Source organism: Notamacropus eugenii, chromosome 5 (assembly GCF_028372415.1).
Source record: "Notamacropus eugenii isolate mMacEug1 chromosome 5, mMacEug1.pri_v2, whole genome shotgun sequence".
Classification (NCBI taxonomy): domain Eukaryota; kingdom Metazoa; phylum Chordata; class Mammalia; order Diprotodontia; family Macropodidae; genus Notamacropus; species Notamacropus eugenii.
This window is the reverse complement of record NC_092876.1, coordinates 165,625,229-165,644,299: the sequence shown is the minus strand read 5'-3', so window position 1 is coordinate 165,644,299 and position 19,071 is coordinate 165,625,229. Positions and strand designations below refer to the sequence as shown.

Here is a 19,071-nt window from a genome sequence, read left to right as displayed (position 1 = left end):
ACCCGAAGTAAGACTTGAAGGGAGTTAAGGATTTTAAGAGGCAGAGGTGAAGGAGAGCATTTGAAACACTAAGGATGAACTGTGTAAAGATATAGAGGCAAGAAGAGAAGGGCTGAGATTGGGGAATACCAAGTAGCCCCGTTTGCCTAGAATGTGGATTGCATGATGAAGTGGAGTAACCGGAACTAACCCAGGAGAGGTATGATGGAGCCAGACTGTGAAGGACTTTAAATGCCACTGAATGATTTGGTATTTTACACTAAACAAAATAGGAAGTCAATGAAGATTTTTGAGCAGAGAAATAATATGGTGTTTTCGGATTTTCAAAGCATTCAAAATATCACTAAGAAATAGCAGATTCTTTGTCTTTCTGGATAGGATGATGGAGTACTACTGGACTGCAAAAAGCACAGGACTTGGAGTCAGAGAATGTAGGTTTGAATTTTAATTACGTCACTTATCATCTAGCTTAGAGTCACTTAACCTATCTGTCTCAATTTGTTCATCTATTTAATTAGGATAATAGGAGTACTTATTTCCCAGAGTTGTGAGGAACAAATGGGGGAGAGGAGCAGGAAATAAGTATTCAAAGAAGTTACTAAGTGCCAAACACTGTGCTAAATGCTGTACAAATATAATCAGTATGATGAAACAATATTTGTAAAATACTTTAGAATCTTAAAGCTACATAACTTCCCTAAGTCTCAGTTTCCTCATCTGTCAAACAAGAATAATAGTGCTTCCCAACCTTACTGATGAGGTTTTTGTGAGGATCTATAAAGCAAATGTATTTAGAAAACCCTACATAAATGAGAATTGTTATTATTGTCCTTAATTCTTCCCTTTAATAAGGTCATCCATATTTTGTTTAGCTCTGGCTTGCTTCCAATATCCCTAGATAGAAGTACTTGTGTGTTGTTGTTGTCTGTTTATGATGTGCACCCAGAGGCTCCCTTCCCTCTCTTACCCCCCCTCCTTTCCATAACCAGGTGTAGTCACATTCCACATACAATCCCAGTGGTGCATGCTCTGTGGAACAGGGCCTTCACTTTTCCTGTGTGTGTGACATTTGAGAAGGTTAGTATTCTTCAGAACTTGGGTGCCTGCCAATTTGTATTGTATTACACCAATTTGTGTCCTTTCAGAAAGACTCTGGATTAATAATAATAATTAGGGCTTTTCAGTGGATCACGTTATGCTTGTCCAAGGATGCTGCCATGGGACATAGAGAACTTTGATTCTTCCCTCTTATCTTGCTCTATTCCACCCAATACCTTGACTAAAATTCAGGTCTTACACAAGCACTTGCCCACCTGCCCTGGCTCTTTTTTCTCTTGGTTAATACTGAGGAAATGGTGTTACAAAAAGGAGAATATAGTGGAAGGGGGGGCAGAATAATAAACTGTACAAGGCTACACAGCCATCTCAAACTCCAACAAATGCTAACAGCCTTCTTTTCTATCCCTAATGATGCACCTGCATGTTGACTGACACTGTTTTCAGCTAAAAGGGCACTCACTGCATGGATCTTGTTCCTTGGGCTTGTTTGCTTGCCAGTTTCAGGAGGTTGGTTACTTATCTACCTACCTTTATCCCTAAAGCAAAAAATATCTGATGTCAGTGAAGGGGATGGAGCATAAGATCTAGAGCTGAACTAAATGGACTATTTGCGCCCAACCTGTGGTAGAACATTCCAAGCTCATATTGGTCTGATCAGTCACAGTTGTTCACAGTGTACATTGACCCCCAAAATCATGTGGTCATTCTGGTCCCCTTTGAGCATGAAGGAGAGATGACAGAAGTGAAAGAAACCTCAAAGGCTTCATGAGCTAACTTCCTCTTTTTAAAGTGGAGAAAGTTCCCCTATTTTTTTTAAAAAGGTCTAGTTAGTCAATCAGAAAGTATTTATTAAGAACCTATGTGTGTGTCAAGCAATATGCTAAGTGCTGGGGATATAAAGGCCAAAAAAAACCCAACCCAGTCCGTGCCCTCAGAGAGCTCACAATCTAATGGGAGAGCCAACATGCCAATTATAATGTACAAACAAGCTATAGAAAGCATAAATTGGACATTATCAGTTCAATTCAACAGAATTAAGAGGGATTGGGAAAGATTTCCTATATAAGGTAGAATTTTAATTGGAAATTGAAGGAAGCCAGGAAGTCCAGGAGACAGAGATGAGGAAGGAGAGCATTGTATATGTAGTAGCAACCAGTGAAAATTCCTGGAATCAGGAGATGAAATGCCTTATCAGAGAATTAGGAGACCAGTGTCACTGGATCAAAGCATATGTATGCAGTAAACGGGGGCTTATGAGGTTATGAATGACTTTGAACATCAGAGGATTTTGTTTTACTGGCTCTCCAAGGTCACAGACCTAACTGTCAGAGATGGTATTTGACCCTGGTTGCTCTGATCCAGGAGTCACTGCTCTATCTACTGTACCATGATGCCTCTCCCAAATGGGGCACTCTGCCAATCCACATACCATTTTGAGCCTTATTTAGCTCCAACAAAACATGCAGTGTACATAATGGGCTTTAAGTGGGATCACTATTACCTTGTGTCTAATACAAAAAATCATGAATTCATTTTAAGGGATTGTGAAATTTATGGAAGCTTTTTGTCACTGTGTATTTTCTTAACCCAAATGGTAGTAATAGCACAACTGTCATGTGAACACCGACAAAATTTTTTTTAATTTAAAAGAGATTCTCAGATGATTCATTTAGTACAGTGCCTGGCACATAGTAGGTACTTAATAAATGTTTATTGACTGACAAGAAGCACTGACGTAGACATAAAAAACAACCTAACGTTAACCTGGCAAGTACAAGTTAAGAGCCAACATTAAATTAATCATCTAAATACTTTTATTATTAATAATAACTAGCTGGCATTTGTATAGGTCTTTAAGTTTGCAGACCACTTTACAATTATTTTCTCATTTGTCCTGATCTTCACAACAATCTTAGGAGGTAGGTACTATTATTACCTGCATTTTACGGATGAGGAAACTAAGACAAATAGATGTTAAGTGACTTGCCTAGGGATATACAGAGAATAAATGTCTGAGGCTGGAGTTACACTTGGATTTTCCTTATTCCAGGTCCAGCACTCTATCCACTGCCACAATTAGTTGCTTGTTATTAGCATATCTAAGTAGCATTTGTATAGGCCTTTAGAGTGGGAAGGGAAGGGAAGCATATAACTTCACAGAGACAACAATAATTTGGGCATAGTTGCAGGAATAAAGATAAAAATTGCCAGCCCCATCCTTCCCCTTCCAATTTTAATCAGTGAAACTCCAGGGTAATCAGCAAGGCTCTAGGGTCAGCTGCCAGAGGCATGGTGGGAGCTGAAAGAAATTTACTTACCTCAACCCAAATATCAGGTAGCCCAGGGGGAGTTAGCGCAGAACAGGAAGCAAGAAAATTCAAACTCGACAGATCTGGTCTGAGGAACTCTCAGTATGCTAGTTAAGTTTTCATTTGTTCTTTTGTCAAGACCTGCAATTTCATTTTTGTAGGAAATTCCCTATGAGGAAAAGGCATCTACTTGGGCAAGTATTCAAGACTGTGAGCTGCAGAACAGTTGGTGATCTGTATTTATGGATTTGTATATTTCCCCCAAAATGCAACAGTCACTCAAAAACCCTATTTTTTTGATCAAGTCTTTTTTCAGTTGTGTCTGAAGCTGCTTAGCAGAGATACTGAAGTGGTTTGCCATTTCCTTCTCCAGCTCATTTTATGGATGAGGAAACTGAGGCAAACAGGATTAAGCTACAGGGTCACACAGCAAGTAAGTTTTTGAGACCACATTTGAACTCATGGAGAGGAGTCTTCCTGATACTCTACCCATTGTCCCACCTAGATCCCTCCCTCCAAACCCCAATTTCTTATGTCTGAAACATGTCTTGATGACTACGGCTACACAATGCAAAGGGTTACACAAAACATTGGAAAGGGCAATTACTATTTTACTCAATATTGTCTCTTGCTTTTGCAACTCTCTACCTTTACTCCCACAAATAATTTTAGAAGAAAATGATGCATTTCTCCTGGTGGCTTTCATGGATTTTCAGCAGCCTCTGGAGCCTCCCACAAAGGTTTGAAGGGAAAAGAAAATTATACTCACCAGCTTCTGTCAGCCTGGGATGGTTTATTCACATAGTTACTATCTCCTGACCTGCTCCATTATCCCTGTTCCCTCCCTCACATACGTTCTTTTATAGCAGTAGTCAAAAAACAAGGTAGAGCCTGTGGATCAGAAGAAGAGGTAGGTGGCTAGATGAATCACTTGGGTTCCCCCCACCCCACACACTTCAGTTGATATAGTTGCAGAAGTCCCAGAATATAATCACAAGGTCATAATGAGAAGGTAAATTCTAAAGACGCCTCTTGGCCCAGATTCATTTATGAGGTGCAAAGGCCTCTTTGAGTCAAGAAGGAAATAACAATGTTTGCTAAGCAAACAAATTAGTCACGAATGTATTTTGTACTTAGGTATTTAAGTACTTGTTATCTCCCTTCCCTCCCCCAATGTAACATCTCTTTGAAGTCAGGGACTGTCACCGAGGAGCTCACTTTTAACTAAAACTGATATATATATACAGTATTGCCAGACGTAATCCAGAAAACATGTTTTTGCTTTGCTTTCATACTTTGTCTCAAATAAAAATTCAGTTTGGTGAGCTGGAGTAGGAAATAAAACTAAAGACAAGTTATCGATAAAGTTTATGAAAATATTTCTGTCAAGATACCTTTTTTATGGCAACAGAATGCTGTCTATAGGCAGCTAGGTGGCGAAGTAGATAGAGTGCCAGGACTGAAGTCAGGAAGATCTGAGTTCAAGTCCAGCCTCAGACATTTACTAGCTGAGTGACCCTCTACAAGTCACTTAAGCCTATTTGCCTCAACTTCTTCTTCAGAAAATGAATTGGAGAAGGAAATAGTTAACCCACTCCAGTATGTTTTTCAGTAAAAACTCCAAATGGTGTCACAAAGTGTTGGATATGACTGATACAACTGAACAACAACAAAATACTATTTCCCTTTCTTATATGACTGCAGAATCTCAGAATTGGAAAGAATCTCAGAAGTCATCCATAACTAAAGAGGAATTCTATAGCATCAGCAAGTGATACATACAACCTTTGTTTGAAGACCTCCAGTGATGGGGAACTCACTGTATCCTGAGGCAGTCCATTCCATTATTGGAATGCTCTCTGTTTGCTCTACCTTTGCTCACCTATATCAGGTGCTGCTGTGGGTTGAAACTATTTCCAAATGATGAGTTTGAAGTGAGCTACCATAAAATAAATGGATACATCTGGCTTGAATGAAGGACCAATTCATATGTCTTTGTATCATCATCAGCCTATCACAATGCCTCTCATGTAGTAGCTGCTCAACAAATGTATAATGTTGTTGTTGATGATGATGGTTTTAAGACTACGTTGAAGATATTTCTGAATCAGGCTCATCGTAGATGAGGAAATGGTTATAGCTATTATGTGCGATGGTGGTTGGCTCAAGAACTTTATTTTGTCCCTAGGGCAAAATGACAAAGATACAAGAAGTACTGAGGCATGGAAAGGATTTAAACAGAAGTATAGGACTGACCAATTTGTGTGTGGTTTGGGATTTAGTTTGTGCTGTCATTCTATCAACATAAACCCTCTGTTCTGCAAGGATCTCTTTAAGGTCCCCCTGGAATATCAACATCATTTAATGTGCTCATTTTCAACTTTTAACTTTGTTCATACTTTTCCTCCCACTAGCACACCTCTTTGCCTCTTTGCTTACCAAACTTCTAATGATATTTCAAGGTCCAACTTAAATCCCTTCTCTTTGAATCCTCCTGACTGACATTCTAGCCCATAATGATCTCTCCCTTCTCTGAACTCTTATGACAGTCAACAGTCAACTCACTCAGTAGATAGAGCACTATACTTGGAGTGAGGAAATCCTGAGTTCAAATGTGACCCCAGACTCTTGCTAGTTCTACTATCCTAAGCAAATTACTTCACTTTTATCTGCCTCAGATTTCTCATCTGAAAAATAGGAATGGTGAAAATATCACCTACATGTCAAGGTTTTTGCGAGGATAAAATGAAATAATTTTTGTAAACCTTAAAGTGCTGTGTCAGTTCTGTTATTATTAACTGTGTCTCACATTATAGTAGTAGATGTTCTACTGTCTTACAGTCCTGTACCTAAGGTAGGGTGAATAGAGCTTTGCTTCAGGGTGCCAGAATCAGAGGGTACTGAATTTAGAGGACACCGCTCACATTTGTAGCCCTTTAATGGGATGGCAAAAGAAAAAAAAAACATACCTTAGTTGAAATTCCATTAAAATAAATAGCTACAAAATGGAGGGATGGAATGAGCTTTTCCCGCAGCTTGCTTTGTTACTGCCACCCTCAAAGGCTGTATCTGGTACAGCTTACTCTGGACACAATTTGTGCTTTTTGCCTTGGGCACCAAAATTCCTAGTTATAATTGTTCTGTATTGTATTGCTTTCTAATGGATATCCTTAAAGATCCCCTACAAACCTAAATCTTTGATTCTATGTGATTCTAATTGTTTCTTATCATCGGTCTTGTCGTTTTATTTATTGTACTTATGTTATATCCCAAATACCTGTTGGTTGATTAATATAGCTAGACTATAGCTTCCTGAAGTTAAAACCTGATACATTTTCCTTCTGCTCTTAGAATGTAGCACAGTCCTGATTATTTAGTGGGTACCTAATAAATAATGATTGATTGATTGATTGATAGCTTAATTCTCTCCCACATTAAAGGTTGCTTCCTGAGGGCAGGAACTCTTTTGTTTTTGTCTGTATGTTCCCACAGCCTTGTACACTAGTAAGCACTTAAAAAATTATTTATCAAATGAAGGGAAAAGTACTTATTAAGCACTTATTATGTGCAGAGTCCCATGCTAGGTATTGAGAATACAAATGCAAGTGCAGGACATCCCTGGCTCTTAAGAAGCTCAAATTTTTATAGGCAGAGACAACACATGTAGGAGATTTCAGCTTCAAATCATATGGAAAAAGACTTGGCATTCCTTACGGTGCAGAAACAAAGCAGATGGTACATGCATCTGTCATTTACAATGATAAAATCATGTCTGTTTCTAATGTTGAAACATTTGAAAGTGCCAAGAACTGTAGTGGTAATAACTTTCTTTTCCAGGTCTTCAATAGCTGGGGCTGGTAGCAGGGTTTGTAGTCTGCAGAGCCCTGCTCTTCTATTGCTAGTTGTGGGTTGGCCTTTGATATTGGCAGTGACAAGGATGTGAGGGCTTCCTCTTTCATGAGGAAGAGGAGGAGAATTGTATGCTTAATAGTATTAATTATTTTATTTAGCTTAACTAAAACAACAGGCTTAAAATTATTGGAGATTTTAAGAATCAGACTTTTTTAAAGGTATCTGGGGAAGGTGATTCTGCAGTACCCTTCAAGTCTCCATATATATAAGTGAATGCCACAGTACGCATTGCTCAAATGGTTATAGAGAAGGGAAGCCAGAGATGATGTATGCAGACCTTAGAGAGTCATATAAATGTCATCTCTTATTATTATTATAAGTATACAGGGGAGGAATGGATGACTGAATGTGAAATGAGGCAGTTGGGTAGAAAGAGAATTGAGCAGACAGATGGGGAGAGGTGGGTATGAAGGAGAAATAAGCAAATAAATAACAGTATATACCATATTATTAGAATTTATATTGGATTGAGAATCAAGAGATAAAGATTCTATAGCTGGCTGTACCATCAACTAGTTGTGTGTTTGACCAAATCACTTTCCTTCTTCGGACTTCAGTTTATTCATTGTCCAATGAAATTAGATCAGGGACCCTTAACCTGCAGTCTTTGAACTTTTAAAAAATGTTGATAATTATATCAGTATAATTTATTTCCTTTGTAATTCTAGATTTTTTTAAAAAAAATGATGCCCTTAAAAACACTCTTTTAAGAAGGGATCCATAGGCTTCACTAGACTGCCAAAGAAGTCTATGTCACAAAAAAAAGGTTACGACTCCCTGGATTAGATAATTTTAAGTTTCTAAAATTCTACATGTCTATGATTCTCAATGCCATAGAAGAATATGAGAAGGGAGAAGAAGATGGATTTAGGGTTAGAGAACCCATTTTAAAATGGATGACTTCTTTCTTCATTCTAGTTCTAAGAGTTCTGTGCAATTTTCATTTATGATTCTTGAAATATAGTGTCCTGGTGATTTTTAATCAGAATTTTCAAGGAATCTAATGATAATAATAGTACTAACCTCGAAGAGTTTGTTGTAAGAATTAAATAAGAAAATACTTATAAGGTACTTAACACAGTAATGCATACACTTCAAGTACTATATTAATATTGTTGCATATATACACACATGTATCTTTGTAAATATATGCAAATATATCCTGTATATAATTCCCCCTTCCCCTTTCTTCAGTGTGTCTAATTTGTCCTTGCCTCCCAATGCAGCTGCTGCCATCAGCCTCTGCTGTCCTCAGGAACCACTTCCCACATCCAATTGGAAGTCTCAATTCTTCTGACCTTTTTGAAGTCTTTAAGGTCTTCCTTTAGTTGATGGGCTGGGGAGAGTGGATAGAGACTCTCTCTTCCTCTCTCTCCCAAGTTATTCCCTCTCAAAGACTACACAGAAACTGTTCCATCTTTATGTTGACCTGCTGTTGGTGTTACTGTTTTATTTAATTTCCCAAGGTGACTGATGTTCTTCAACCAATCCCAATATACTTCCTATGTAGCAATGGTGCCAAGCATTTCTGTTCTTCCAAATTGATTAAGGACTTTTCTACATCTGCTTATACTTTCAATTTCTTAGTCTCTACTGAAAGTAAAGATGTTTAGAAACTGTTCACACCTATTTTATACTGTTGATTGATTTACAGAATTAATTAGTGATTGCTTCAGCTGATAAAGGTATCAATCTTATAGCATTTTTCTCCTAACATTTTAATACAGGTGGAGCATTGAATGATTCCTTCACTTCAGCCCCTTCACAGACAAACCAGGAGTAAGGGACTGTTTCTCTGCCTTCTCTTTGTCTGTGTCCTGTTGCAGTGAACCTTAAATTTCACATTGTCCTTGTTTTTCTTGATCTTGACAGAATTGGCATCTTTTCTCCTGGCTGTGAGCAGGATGTCTTTTATTTCCTCAGTTTTGGTGGGGCATAGCAGTGGTGGGACGAAGGGCAGCGTGTGCCTGGAGAGGTCACGCAACTGCCAAGGGGCCTAGGAAGATAGAAAAGAGTCATATAGCATTTTCTTAGTTACATAAATTAGGGTGAGGGGGAGAGAAGTGATTGATTCAGGGGAGAAACCAAAGCCTTCTATTTCTGATTGGAGCAGTACGGATCCCACTTCTATGCAATATTATTAGGAAGAAGATTCTCTTCTGAGCAAAAAATTAGACATGAAAGCCGTACTACTCAGAGATATCCCAGTGAAACTGGTGATTGGAATAGTTTTGCTTTTCAAATTAACTTCATTAGCTAAACAGCAACAGCTATGGAAATTACAGTTTTCAGGCTGAATTTCACTCTCGTTCATTTCTTCTTTCAAAGATAGTTCTTTTTTCCTCATCATAATTGTTAAATGAGCATTTTCATGAGAAGTCTTAAAATGTAAAGGCTTGAATCACAACAAAAGTCCTATAGAAAACTTCTCAGCCTGCATGAAAGTTCTCCCAGTTCCTATTATTGTTAATCTACTCCTCAGTGAGAGAAGAGGGGTGTTGTTTGAAGCCAACTGGAATTGAATGAATCTGGAAAGTTATGAAAGGTAATGAGATGTAGTGAAAAGCAGGACTGCTCAGTAGAAGGCAAGTCAACAGGAATCTGAACAGGTTTTTATAAACAAGTACTACCCTATCTCGACCCCAACATCTTTCCCTCCTGTCTCAAAGGAATGGGTTTCTTTTCTAATATTTAATTGACTTCTACTATACACAACACCCCACCCCCACCTCCTTCCAGAACTCTCTCCTACAATTATTCCCAGCTTCTCAAGCATCTTGAGTTTCAGACTCTCCTTAATGCTTTTTATCCCTTTCTCATTTAAATACACCCAGATTTTCTTTATCTTTAGATGCCTACTTATATTTGGTTCACAAACTGGGACTTCATAAATGCTTGTTTAATAGAATAAAGAACAACGAAAAAAATAAATTTCCCTCTCCATGCTAGTTACTGTCTTCCTTTTCCCCATTCTTCAGATGGCAATCTCCACTAATGTTAAATGTTTTACTGTGGTGTGAAGGTGACCTTAGGTTAGAGATTCTGCCAATGGAACAAAAGCTCTGGAGGGTCCCATCAAGTTGAAGATACTTTAAATATAGGCTTGGTGAGGGACTGTATGTCTTTCTTCTGAGAACCAGCGTAGACAAGTTTGGAGAGACTCATCACCAGATTTATTACAGAGCAATGAATGTTTTTGGTCATAGCAATTCCTAAAGACCTTCCACTAAATTGTTAAGAGATGGTGATCTGTATTGGTGGAAGGAGTTTCAGACCAGAGAAACCACAATTCACTGAAGTATGTCAAATTTTCCCTTGAGCACGTGGTCTTGATCCTTTGAGCATTTGTTGTCTAGATCCTAACTTTACCAATCAGTCCTAATTATCTATTTCTTCTTTTGTTGTTGTTCAGTTGTTTCCAACTCTTTGTGAACCCATTTGGGGTTTTCTTGGCAAAGATACTGGAGTGACTTGCCATTTCCTTCTTCAGTTCATTTTACAGTTGAGGAAACAGGCAAATAGAATTAAATCACTTGTCCAGGATCATACAACTAATCAGTGTTTGAGGTCAGATTTGAACTCATGAAGTTGAGTTTTCCTGACTCTAGGTCCAGCACTCTATCTACTACTTTATCCAGTTGCCCTTTAAACCACTGCAATTCTGTTGCCAACGTTCTTCCTTTATAAACTCCTGGGAGTACACCCTGACTCTCAGAGTAAGTCTCCCCAAATATAGTTGCCCCAGGTTCAAGGTATTCTGTGAGGCTCCATCATCTAGAATTATCTCCCAGGTCCCAGTGATGTGTTTACCATTAGTAGCTACATGATCAGTCAATTCAAAGCAAAGACATTTAATGAAATGACATAGTAAGGAAAGCAGCAACCAAACATTTCCCTCATGAAGGTGGGACATGGCGTTAGTGGGAAGAGGATAAATAAACAAATCACATGCTGTCTTCATAAGATGATGTAGCTATCCAGGTATGAAAGGGTTTTCTCTCCTCCTGTAAAAATTTCCTGTTACGATGCTTAGTTTGCTTTAAGCCTGAAAGGGATCTGGAAGAGAGATATAATGGCTCCTAAAACCCATTTGGTTTTCTTCTCTTTGGTTTTAGGGAATTTATTGTAGGTACAAAATTGTGAGTTCAATCACAATCTCTCTGAGCCTTGAGTTAGGAAAATGCCTAATACCTGATCTTGGATTTATATGAATCTCTAGTTACCCCTGACCTCCTTGTAGTTAAGGCAAAGTTCAATTTACTAGGAGCATATGGGCAACAAATAACAAATTACATTACAGTGTCTGTGAATAGACAGGCATAGAGGAGGGGGAGAACTGGGTTAAGAGCTGACCTTTTTGTGGTACTGCCCTCAATGCAGATCCTCTTCTCTGAGAAGCCTATGAAGTTATCTACCCTCCTCCATATTTTCCCTCTCTGCCATAGTTCAGAGATTTCTTTGTTCCATGCTCACTCTAATCTGTGGAATCCCCACATTCAGAATCTCTTTCCCCAGATTCTGAGATAACTTCTTGCTTTTTATACAGGCTGCTTAAGGTATAATTCTATCTTTCTCCCAGTGGTTTAGATTGATTCATGGAGATCTATAGGCCCTGTTCACACTTGGTTTTGTTTAATTAAATATAAAAATGTTCTCACCTGGTCAAGGCACAAGAGGTAATGGCGTGGTTTATACAACACCTTTCTACCTTGATGTCCTTACACTTTGGAATATTTTACTGCATTTGCCTTTTCTCCTTTATTCCCACTTCTACCAACCCAATTTAGGAGCTCATCAATCAGACCATTGCAACAGCGTCCTAATCCCCCTTTTATTCTCTTTCTTTTTTAATCTTTCCTGCACATTGCAACCATAAAAATCTTCCTAACATACCACTTTTTTTTTTTTTTACTTTCCTACTCAAGAATGTATAATGGTCCTTTATTTTCTCCTTGATGAATCAGTGCTTTTCTGCCTGGGTTTCAAGGTTTTCTATGATCTACTTGCCTGGTAGCAATATTTCAGTACAATGTGATTTTGACTACATGGACTCTCCCTCCACTGACAGTGAAAAACTTTCTATGCCTTTGTAGATACCTGGTCATATATAATGTGTGTGTGTGCATGTGTGTGTGTGTGTGTGTGTGTGTGTGTGTGTGTGAAAATACTCCTGAGACTAACATGTCTGTTTTCTATGAGTTACTATATAGATGTAGAAGGCACAGAATAAGCCTGTTTGCCAGAAGGAGTCAACTGGGAGTCTGCAGTGAGCCAGTCTTACTCACTCCCAGATGCTTTTGATGGTATTTGCTAGCTGACCTTGCTGAGGTATGCATCCCACATCAGCCTAAACCAGCCTGATGGTCAACGGTTTCTACAAAACATTCTGTTTCTGTGTCCTGCTTGTTCCTGGAAAAGTTGTCCATTCTCCACTATAACCTCTCCCTTTTGTGGTTTTCAAGCATAAATTGCACCTGACCCTTTTGGTCATGGGTTTGTAAGACAGATACATACAGCATACATGATGACTGCTAGCACAGGTTCATTCTTGATTTGGTCAGACAGGAAAGACACCAAGAAGGGGTTAATAATTTTACTTTATTCTAATCTAGACTTCTCAGAAGAGGACTGATGATAATGAGAATACAAACTCTTACAGCATTCCCTAATAACCCTTCTCACAGGGGCAGGCAAGAAGAAGGGCAACTACACCTACATCTTGATGGGGTCAATCCAGAAAGGCACAACTTGTGCTTCCCCTAAATACCCTCAAGCCCCAATGGAGGTCAGTTGAGGCAAACATAGATCCTCCAAGCCTTGATCGGAGCTGATCAAGGCATGCACAGCATTCCAGCTTGTGCATTCAACCCTAAAGTTCCCCAAAAGGTTCCCCATTCACTGTCTAGTGACTACCTGTTTTATAGGCCAACAGACAAAGAAGGCATATTGCCAGCAGCAGCCTCACAAGTTTACATCACCTCATCCGCATATCTCCTTGCACCACCACAGTAGATGCTTATATTATTTACCATTATATAATTCTGTGCAAGTGTGGTGGAGATGTTTTGAACCATAACTGTGGGAACTCATATCTAATACCTGGGAACAAGAGATTGTTATGGCTATGGATCCTGGGAACCTGAACTCTAAGAAATAATCACAAAAAATCATTTTACACACATTAAAATCTACGTCGCACTAAAATTCATCTTACATATAGGGCTTCATTGTAACTTTGCTTTGGGGGCCCAACATGGGGCTTATATTTCCCTTTTAATAAATAATTTTGTTCCAATTCAATTAGAACTCCTCTATAGCTGAGGGGTGAGTTTTTTTGTTTTTTGTTTTTTGCATTGACATGCACACACATCCCTCCAGACATACACTTTTTTTGATTCATTCTTCTAGTCTACTTTATGTTAGGCTCAGGGTTTATGTACTTCTGGAAGGAAGGTGGTTCTGCTACTTCTTCTTGGGGGTATTGAGGACTGCATTATTCTGGTCTTTCAAGGATAGCTCAGGCTGGGGACCTATAAGCTTTTGGTGTTCCCAAAATGGTCTGATCCCAGGCAAAACCTGATCACTTTCTACCCTAGTCCGAGCTCTGCAAGTTGGTGATCTGGCGGAGTGTTACTCAACGCTATCTCTATCAACTAGCTAGGAAGTTCCATAAGTTCAGTGACCGAACTTGAAGCTTCACTTTGGCTTGGGGTTCCTGCCTTGGTTATTCTTCTGCAGGCTTCAGATAATTTTAGAAGCTGGAACTGAAATCCCCTGTGCTCCTAGAGTTTGAACCACACAGCTGCTGGGTACTTCTGAACTTATTCCTTGCTGGTTACATGGGGTAGAGGCCATCACAGCTTCTTATCCTGGAAGGCTACCTCTGAGTGGCACAGGTCCCCTCCTCAGTCTTCTCTGGATCTGTGACCGAAACCTATGATCCAAGGACAAAGCTACCAATAGGCACCTATTTCTGCACCCTAGTACTCCAAGTTCAGGACTCTCTATGCTGCATCTGGTACCTCCCTTTGTTCTGGTGCTCAGTCTCTTCACTAGAATGTTCTGCAGGGAGAAGGTTATTATCTGAATCTCATTCCCAGTGTCCACAGATCTGGATCCTTGGGCTGTTATAACAATTCACTGTGATTTTTTTTTTCTTGACTTTCCAGATCAGAATTCAGGTTGGCAGTTTTCTAGATCTGTTTGGAGGAGGGTTTTTTTTTGGGGGGGGGGGGGACTAGCTGTATTTCTTGGTTCTGTCTATATGTATATATATACATACATGCACATATATATGTACATACACACACACACACACACACACACATATATATAGGGATGGGAATAAATCAAGAGTTGGTGATCTAGCCCCCTCAGGGATTACGGGGAAAGGGAAGCAGGCATAGGAAAAAGGCATCTTTCAATGGGCCTCTAGAGGGTGGTGATTATGTCACATAATGGAGCCAACTGTTCAACTCCTATCTAGATATTCTTTTATAACCAAAACATAACTGAGGGAAGAAAAGAATTTCTTCATAATTTTTAGTTCCTTCTGTCATAACAGACATTCCCCAGGACCCCTTTTCCAAGGGTAAGTACTTTGATAAAGGTAACCATGCTTATACACATGCACACACACACACGTATGTGTATAGATAGATAGATACAGATATAAATAAAGTAATTATAGAATCCCATGGTGTTATGTGTAATTCTCCTTTCTGTTATCCTTTCTATAAGGAAATATTTGTTTTTTCATGCTTATAGTATTAATAAAACACAAGATCATTTTAAATTAAGAATAAAAACAAAAGTATGCATGAAATTATTTTTTTTTCCACTTTGTAAATATGAGGGTTTTTTTAATGACTAATATCTATCCCTTCCATGCCAGAAAAAAGAAATGGGCATAAGTTGCAACATGAGCATTTGGCTTAGTTATAAGAATAGCATGAGATTCTAATTATAAAGTTAAGCAAAGGGTTTGTTGATTGGTTTTTCCCTTCTTTAGGGTGGGAAAATAATTATCTGTGGTCAGAAGGCAAACAGTGCTTCATAATGGTGTTATACAGAGAACTAATCCAGTCATGCAATTTAGGTAATGGATATTTATGGTTTCAATAAATCATTTTAAATGGGATTCTTTCTTTTTCTTTAATTATAAAAATATAGTATTCCTAACAATTTCTGAATTTGCAATACAATGTTATTGGTGTCTTAAAAATAATTATTTTCCTGTCCTTCTTATAATTGTAAATTTCATGGATTTCACCACAACCATTAAACAGCTTTATATTTCTATATATTTAGTTTTTTGTGTGTAATACAGGTCAGATCTCATTTTAGAGAATCCCAAAAGATTGTTGAAATTCTTTTGTTCTTTTTGTTGATTAAGTAGGCCAAACCTAGGTGCTGACAACCTTTATTGGGGGAAGTTTCTGTTGTAGCAAAATTTGACCTGTAATTACAAATAAGTGGTCACCACCCTCCTGGTTACGATAGCCAAACCAAAGCATAATTGAGAAGGAAAAACAGAATTTCATTGACTAGGTCTAGAGAACACATGAGGTCCAACTGAAAAATAAAAGAACTAAGTCTTTCATCCAAATACCCAGCTATTTAGATCACGTAAGATACCAGGATGGTTTTAATCTTTTCTTCTGTTAAATCTACATATTTTTACTTTCAATGGGGAGTGTGAGAAGAGAGGAGAGGGAAGGAGTTGATAAGAGAAGAGGAGAAAGCAGAGAAGGGAGAAGAGAGAGTGTGTTATGGATATAAAATTTCAGTAATAGATTATTAGACTCCCTTCTGTTTTGCTCCTATTTAGAAATAAAATTCAATATAGGATAGTTTATTTATAAATACATGGTTTCAGTCACTTAGGAAAATGTTTCTTGAGGAACATGACAAGATAATGAAGTGATTTGGTTGGCTAAATGCTGACTATTAATCAGAAAATCTGTGGCCAATGGGGCTGTTACAAAGTAATTTAAAATCATTCAGAGACTGTCTTTAAGCAAATATGTCCTATGATTGTTCTATATGGAATGGGTCCATAGTACTTGGAATCTGTAGAATTCTGGAGATTATTATCCTCCAGTCAAACCTGACCTCTTGGTACAGAACTATGGCTTTTAAGATAATCTGACAGGCTGTGAATGAAAACTTTATCTCCTTCCAAACCAATTATTCTTTTATAAATATCTCATTTAGGGTCACTTGGACTTTTGCCGATTATAAAAATGTCAGCTAAGATTTTCTGCAAAGAATTCTGGATTATAGATTTCATTGATTGTCTAGAACACAAAACAACTCCACAGACATATTTAAAGGCACAAGGAGCTGTCCGGCCATTCTCAAGAGTACAGCCAAGAAGTTGAAAGGTTTTTCCCAGAATACTTTGAAGCATAGCTCTATGCAGATTGGGATGCCGCTGGCCTTCCTACCCCTAAAGCCACATCTTTAATACATTTAGTTCTTGTGGTGGTATCTCCAGAAAACCCATGCTAAAGTTTTCTCAAAATATAGGTGGGCAATTCATAATTTTAAGGAATCAAAATTTCTGGGAAGCAGTCTTCAGAGAATCATATCTTTTACACCCTGCCAATTGGAAAAGTTGACAGTGTTCAAATGGCTATGGGAAGAGAAGTGCAGGGAATATCTTGTGGTTCAGTTGAGAATTGTTCAAACCATTCTTGATGTCTATCTAGGCCTGGCAGGAGTCCTCTTGTCCTTGAGCCTGAGATTATTTTCAATAACACTAGAAGTCACTCCAAAGCTTTAAAAAGATTACAGAGGAAATGAAAACTGTCTTTCATTATTCTCCTCTTTCCTTTCTACATGCCTCTCCTGCCTTCTAGTGTTGCCTTCACCCTGGTGCTTAGTAAAGTCAAGCTATTCTCTTTCTCTCCACACTTCCTACTAATGTATTTGGACTCTCCTAAAGGGCTTCCATATTCACAAATTAGCCCTTTGTAATTCTTCCTAATCAAAACCCCCATTAACACACCTTATCTCACTCTCCCATTTCCACTCCTGAAAGAGGAAAGCTTTTATTAAAATCATAAAGAGAAGTTTTCCTTCATTTACTTAACTACAATCTGACCTAGCTATCCACACGAGGCGGGATAGGGGGTGGGGGTGGGGGGAATAGTGAATGAAGCATTAGATAGACCATTAGAGCTAGTTAGTCTTGACCATGCTTCCTCGTCACTTCCTGATGTCTCCTCACCATGCTGTTGGTCTCTTGGCATCATATCATCATCATCCCCCTCTCACCAGAGTCTTAGCTACTGATCCTGGGTCCTCTGGCTCTGATAGATGAGACTTATCTTACTGGGGACCAGACCTCCATACCACTTCTCCTTCTCATTATTTGCACAATACAATGCCCCTTCCCCTCTGTCTTATATGTTTTCTTTTCCCATTAGGATACATAAGCTCCTCCAGGGCAGGAACTATTTTGCTTGCTTGTATTTGTATCCTCAGCATGGTTACAATTCCTGGAATATAGTAAGCACTTATTAAATGCCATATGTATCTATGTGTGTATATATGTATGTATGTATATATGTATTCACCCATCTCTCCATCTGTTGACAGACATTGTAAAAAGAAAATGAGTGAGACTCAGAACCAAACTGGCTGAATTGTCATTGGGAAATTGCGTAGTTTTTAAAATAATCTCAAGCTTCTCCTTGAAATAAAGACCTCTTTAATAAAGGCATATTTCAGTGATCTTATATGGCTGCATTCATAGAGTACTACTATTTCAAAAGTTGAGGCTGAATTACCCAAACAGGGAAGGATAGGTACATGGTGGACACAAGCAGGCTGTAATATGCTACAAATGGCTTATAAAGGACAAACAATGTCAAGAATGTTGTCATAGTGTATACAACTGATAAAAAAAAGATAGTTTCTTATAGAAAGTGAGGGATAGTCGATGGGCAGTCTACAGGCTACATTGGTAGCCACAGATGTCAAGAGATCCCGAGCAAAGTCACCAGCAGCTCCCAAATGCTTCCTGGGATGAATTTACGCAATAATCTAGATTAGAATTATACAGGTTGGCAGGGTCCCATGGAGAGATCTTGAGCTGAACACTGATGAAACCACAGGTGCCTTGGGACATGGTAGTATATTTGAAACTTTAATTCTTTCCTAAATTCAGAGTTGGTTTTTCTAAGTTTCATTTCGACCAACAAGGATCTCAATGACACCTTTTGAATACCATGTGTGAGAGGCAATGAGGTGTAGTGGATAGAGAGCTAGTTGCCAAGCCAGGAAGTGCTGGGTTCAAGTCTTGCCTCTGACACATATTGGCTGTGTGACCTTGGAAAATCACTTAGCTTTTCAATTCTCTAAGACTATATATTGCAAAGAAGGTGTTGATCTGCCTCAATAGATGGAGTTTCCTCACCTGGGAATTCAGCATAGCAATGAAAAAACAAATTCATTCCCTATTACCTAGTTCTGAGGCAGGTAGGTGATACAGTGGATAGAGCGCTAGGCCTGGATAAAGGAAGATCTAAGTTCAAACTTGGCCTCAGACACTTTGTATCTGTGTGACCCTGAACAAGTCATTTAGCCTCTGTTTGCCTCAGTTTCCTCAACTGTAAAATGGGGAAAATAAGAGCATCTACTTTTCAGGATTGCTATGAGGATCAATTGAAATAACATGCATAAAGTGCTTAGAATAATGCCTGCTTATTCTGTTCCCCTTCCCATACTAGGATAAGATTGTGGTGATCTTAAGGATAGTCTTACAAATGAAAATTGATATTTT

The 19,071-nt window shown here is 38.6% G+C and overlaps 2 pseudogenes; both read right to left on the bottom strand.

The window, feature by feature from the left end:
• Positions 1-9,028: 9,028 nt before the first annotated feature.
• On the bottom strand, positions 9,029-10,445 carry LOC140503198 (large ribosomal subunit protein eL38 pseudogene; annotated as a pseudogene).
• Positions 10,446-16,229: 5,784 nt separating this feature from the next.
• LOC140508966 (mitochondrial inner membrane protease subunit 1 pseudogene) lies at positions 16,230-16,692 on the bottom strand (annotated as a pseudogene).
• Positions 16,693-19,071: the final 2,379 nt, after the last annotated feature.